Source organism: Solanum pennellii, chromosome 1, assembly GCF_001406875.1.
Source record: "Solanum pennellii chromosome 1, SPENNV200".
NCBI lineage: Eukaryota > Viridiplantae > Streptophyta > Magnoliopsida > Solanales > Solanaceae > Solanum > Solanum pennellii.
Window position 1 is genome coordinate 13,868,869 of NC_028637.1, and position 6,072 is coordinate 13,874,940.

Sequence of the window (6,072 nt, forward strand, 5' to 3'; positions counted from 1 at the left end):
GTGTGTGTGTGTGTGTGTGTGTGTGTGTGTGTGTGTGAAATAAGATACCTTAAAAAATTTACTAACACTTCAATCTACTTTCAATCATTAAAGTACTCATAATAAACATTGATAACATTTCGTAAAAAACAGATAACAGCATAAAAACCAAAATAATATGGGCATGGAAAGTTATTGACTCTCAGAGGATTTTGTGAGGATCACAAAATCGCATCTTTGTATGTGAAGGAATAACGTTCTTGATGAAGAAATTGGAGATTTGAATGGCTTTTTTTTAATGTACCTTCAACAATTTCAATAGAAAAAACTTTCTTGAATATACAATTGACATTTGTTATTTAATTTGTACTAACAAATACTTCTAACATTTACTTTGTATAAACATGAACAACAATGTTTAAAGCATATACTCAAAAATGACAATTTTAATAAAATAAGCATAAACTAATGATTGTAAAAAACATACTAACATATGCAAAATTAGAATGAAAAAAATCGACTTCACTGAATGCACAGTCTAGTCCTCTGTTTGTAGTAAAAAAAGGTTACTGTAGAAAATGATTATTGTTTCTTATAGGAAAGGTCACAACTCTTTGGAAGAGTTACAACTCTTCGGAGAGGGCACAACATTTCGTGAAATTCGCAATTCTTCATAAAAGTAGCAACTCTTCATAAAAGTCGCAACTTTTCATAAATATCACATCTTTTCATGAAAAAATTTATAATTTTTCATAAAAGTTTCAACTTTAAAGTCAAGACTTTTTATAAAAGTCACAACTTTTTATAAAAGTCACAACTTTTCATAAAAGTTATATTTTTTCATGAAAGAGGAAGGCTAGTTTTGGAAATAAAATAAATTGAAAGAGAATCCTTGCTTGTGGTTCCGCCAAGGAATTTAAAGTTTCTTTAGTGTTAAGGTCAGGTCAGTAGATGTAGCATCTTGACTTCTAAAAGAACTAAATTGGAAATAACAAAAATCTGAATTTTGGAGAGTTAGGCTAATATGATTTTTAGGTCAACTCCACACGACCATAACTCCTACCACAGGCTGATGTAGGTGTTCTACGAGGTACGTTTGAAAGATCCATGAATTATCTTTCCAACACCACCAAGTTTTCTAAGTTTTAAGTTTTTATGAGTGAGATATGGCCTTTTGAAGTTAGGTTGTAAAATAGTGAAGGGTGTTTTGATCTTTTCCTTACCCACATCGATTCAAATCATTTAACAGTAATATTTTAGAGGTCTATTCGTATTAGGTTAATTTTTATAATCCTAATATACACTTAGGGTTTTAGTTGAGAGTTCAAGAACAGAAAATAAGAGAAAAGAAGAGAGGATCAAGCATTCGTCGATATTCTTGCATCTTGTTGCGGAATTTTTCCATGCATTTAATATCAAAGAGGTTTGTAAGCTTCCATAGTGTTGGGTTTGTTCACCCACACGCCAAACATGTTATTTTCAGTGTACTTTCACTCTCAAAAGTTAAAGTATTTAAGTTCTTGATAGGTGTTCTTGAAGTTCATTCTAAAATTTGTTTGGTTGGGGTTTTGATGATGTTTTGAAATGAAGTGATTTTTTTGAGTGGATTAGTTTGTACTTAGTTTGGATAATTTAATCTAAAAAAAACTTGAGAAAAGAATTTGACTAAAAGTGATTTAGGATCAGAAAATAAGAGTTGAAATTTGTCAAACTTAGCTTGCGTACAGGCTGGCGCAACGCACCCTATATGCGCCCATGGGGATGGGGCGACGCCCCTGGAGTGAGCCCATATGTTGTCTCTGAAATTTGGGGCTGGCGCCTTGCGCTGGGGACGCCTGCCCCCAATTTTCTTTCCGTCTGTAGTCCTTATTGAGCTTATTTAATGTGTATATTCACTCCCTTTGATTCTAATTGGTGTTCCCCAATATACATGCAAGTGTACTTGTTCGCTCAAGTAATATAATTTTTTTAGAAACGAGTTATCGTTCCCAAGGGACCTATAATAAACTTATATTCACACTTCATTCCACAATTAAAGACACAAGTAACTAATTAAGGATATGATGGTTTATGGTTAACTACGATATGAGCTAAATTAAAGTAAACAATAATGATCATTTTTTATATAATGTTTCAAGAAAGATAAAAAAACAATTCCAGGGTTGCAACATATAATGAATGTCATGCATCATATTATCAGCTTCGAACTAACTGCAATTGTCAAATTAATTGTTTGTAGGGTTGATAGTATGATATGGGTTACACACCTCTCATCACGTACCCCAACTATCTATCTAAACATCGTTGAGAGGGGATTAATAGACTAATTGCGAGCTTTTGTATTTCATCCTATTTTATAACCAAGCAAGGTGTTCATCTTCCGGGTGACACTCCTGAACACTAATCTTCTCAATTTAACGGGTGAACCGAGCTCTCCATATTTCCTGGTCTATAATAGCTCATATTGTCAATTAAAGATTAGACACTAGGTTTATCTTATGATACGCAAGCATAAAATAGTAAAACAAGAATATAAAATTAATTTTAATTGATAATAGAAGATTAATTAATGAAACCTCAAATATTCAACAATCGATTCATAGCTACAGCCCTAGAACTAGGGTGTTTAACTACTCATGCTATTAGTAATCAACAAAAAGATAATTGTTCATAACAAACCCAAAAAATAGAAGAGTTAAGAGGATTATAATCTTGATTATTGCCTTTCACACTAGACAAAAGTCGAACCCGAATAATGGAAGCCCTATGATTTATTTATAGTACTTTTATTGATGATTGTCCCTTTGAACCATATATGATTATTTTACTGATTTATCGAGTCCTAATGTCATTTTAGGAGTGACAATTCCTAAAATGATGTGTGTAAGTGCGTAAACATAGAGAACAACCACAAAATCAAGCTAATAAACTAAAGATCATCCTTTAACACCACCAAAACATGGGCCTAATTGACTACCTAGGCATGTAAATATGCCTAAGATCACAACCCCACACTTAGACTTTTGTTTGTTCTCAAACAATCGTTAGACCATCAACTCTTATCATAACCTTGGATTTATCAATTCACCTTAAAATTAACTAAACCTTTTTAATCATGATTGTGCAGTTTACATTTGATGCAACAATATTCCACATATATGCCAAATACAACACATGCTCCAAGAATGACTCTTCGATTATTCATTTTTCTCCCAGGCTAATGCACACTCATACAAACACAACAACTACATACTCCTACACATGCCATAGATTCCCTCACTTGTTTATGTTTTTTTACAACCTTTCAGTCAAGCAATGTCAAAAATCACAAGGCCTATTTTTCTCAACATAATAATCTCACGCTCACAAGTAAAATTCTTACTTTTCTCGACAAGTCATATGCTTGACAATAGTGTAATTCAAATTTCACATCGTACTTCTTAAGGAATCAAGAGGACTTTCATTTGGTAATAATGTTGGCTTCAGGTAATGAAGGGAATTTTTGGAATTCATTATAGTGACTACTCCTCCCTAATACACATGTTAGCATTTAACGAACACCATCCTTCATGCTATTCTTTTCTTGTAGTACACACTTCATGACTAAATACCCCTTTATTTCTCCATGCCCTTTTATTTCTTTTCCATTTTTGTAAAATACTTTTGCACTATCCATTCAAACTTTAGACTTTTCATTCGAGTAAGGTGCACATTATCCTTGATATGATCAAGGCCAACGTTTTGAGCATAGTCCTAATATTGCCACCCTTCTTTTCAGTCGAGGAACACATTGCCACTGAGGAACAAGGCGAAATTAGGGTTTTCTTTTCCACACAATGTACCAATTCATCCTTAGCTCATTCTACCCTATTTTTCAACCCTTTTTCTTAACATAGTGAGTTAATGATTTTAAGAGGATCAAAAGACATGGCATGAAACAATAGGTTTCTGCTTATCATGTCGCTTATAAAATAAACAAGGCTAAATGCTCAATGCGGTTTTACAAAGGGGGTAATTTCATGTAGGCATACAAGAAGAGTAAAGAATTGCCTATCTTAAAGAAACGCCTCAATCACATTACTTAAGTCATACAAGCTACTCATTCAACAAAGACAAGGAAAGTTCTAGATATCAACTTAAGAAAGAACCATTCAATTGTCACCACACATGGCATTATGACATATGTAACATGCTCATATAGTTGCATTATAGTATTAATACACAATTAAGCCCCTATTTCAACATTTGACTCAAACATAAGAACATATGCTAATTAAAAGGTCAACAAGTTATTGCATATTTTCAAGAATAACTATCCATGAAGTTTGTCTAACTTATTGGAACATAGCTTAAGACCAAGGTTTGTTTTGTATATCCTACTCTTCAATGTGATTGATTTTCCCTTAAGATAATTATCATCCATCTATCATTGGGAATTGTCACTCCTAAAATGACTTTGGGACTCGATAAATTAGTAAAATAATCATATACGGTTCAAAGGGACAATCATCAGTAAAAATACTTATAATAAACTCTGAGGAACCCAGAAGCTAAAAATAACAAAAACAACTAAAGAATAAAACTAGACTCGATAAAGCGATAAACAACTATATACACAAAGAATACCCCTACCCCACACTTATAAAGATAAGCACTGTCCTCAATGCATAAGAAAACAATGTTAAAGGGTAGGAATATTCTCTGGGGACTCTAGTACTCGTCGTCGCCACGGTCGAACATCATTAAGGCATTCGCCTCATCCAAAGAGTCGTTTTCCTCCTCATCATCTATTGCCTCATCAGATGTGAGCTCATCACCGCCCGCAGACTCCAAAAAGACTAGTCTTGCACAGATAGGCAGCACTATCCCTCAATGGATAACATTCTGCCAAAGCGTCCATTGCATCATCAGTGACAGAGCGGCCACCAATTCGCTACTGCAACTCAGCCATACCAAATATGCATGCCATAATGTTGTCATCGCGAGCTTGCTTGTCTTGAGCCGAAAAGACTGGCATATGCGGTGTGTATATTGCCTTTGTGCCAGTGACATCAACAAACATAGCCGTCAACTCCGCGTGCCAAGCAACAGTCATTTCAAACTCCTCTTCCTCAATCTCATGACTCCTCAGAAAAAAATGTAATTAACCCCCCATAACAGAATCCCCACCTCAAATTATTCCGAAACGTCATCATGTTTTATCTCAAAATAGCCCCCACATTAACAAGCATTCCTTTCATCAACATGTAAACTAACACCACCATATCCCGAGTCACATCAGTCATGTGTTTAGAGGGAAGGAACACACTAAACACTATCTTCAACCACACTCTAGCAACTTGATTAATATTTGCAAGTTGTAGGGAATTATGCTTCCCTGTGTCGTTACTCTTCTCCCATCGAGCAGTAGAGACTAGAAGAAACTGTGCTTTTAACGACAAATTCTTAACGAAGGGATATGATTCGGTCGTTAAAAGTGCATTTATAGCTACACTATTTTTTTCAGTTGTTAAAGGTCCATTTTTATTTAATATTAGCATTGTTATAAATATATGCATACATTAAAATAATTCATATCCAATTATTTATATACTAAAAACATTACTAAAATTTTAATTTAATTTTTCTTATTTTTTCACTAAAAACACACACTTCCCACTTCTCCAAAATAGAAAACAGAGAATCAATAATGTCTCTTCATTCTATATTTTTCTGTTAGAATTGAACTGAAAGCTCATTGGGCACACATCTCTTAGATATTAACGGTCAATTAAGCGATGGTTGGAGAAAATTCAGGAATCATTACATGAAATTCGCAAGCACCTGCTCTCCCATGTTAACTTTGAATGAAATCAACTAAGCAGAGTCCAATTATGTGCGTGTTACCAAGGTTTGTTAGAGAAATTAGCATATACAGAGCACACGTTTCTCTTGTAGAAGCTATAAAAAGATGATCTTCATCTCATTTGTTTGATTGGAGTACGACGAAATCATATTTTTCTTATTACGACTTGGTTTGACTTTGCTTCAATTGACAGTATTCTGACCTTATCTTATATGTATATATATATATATATATATATATATATATAT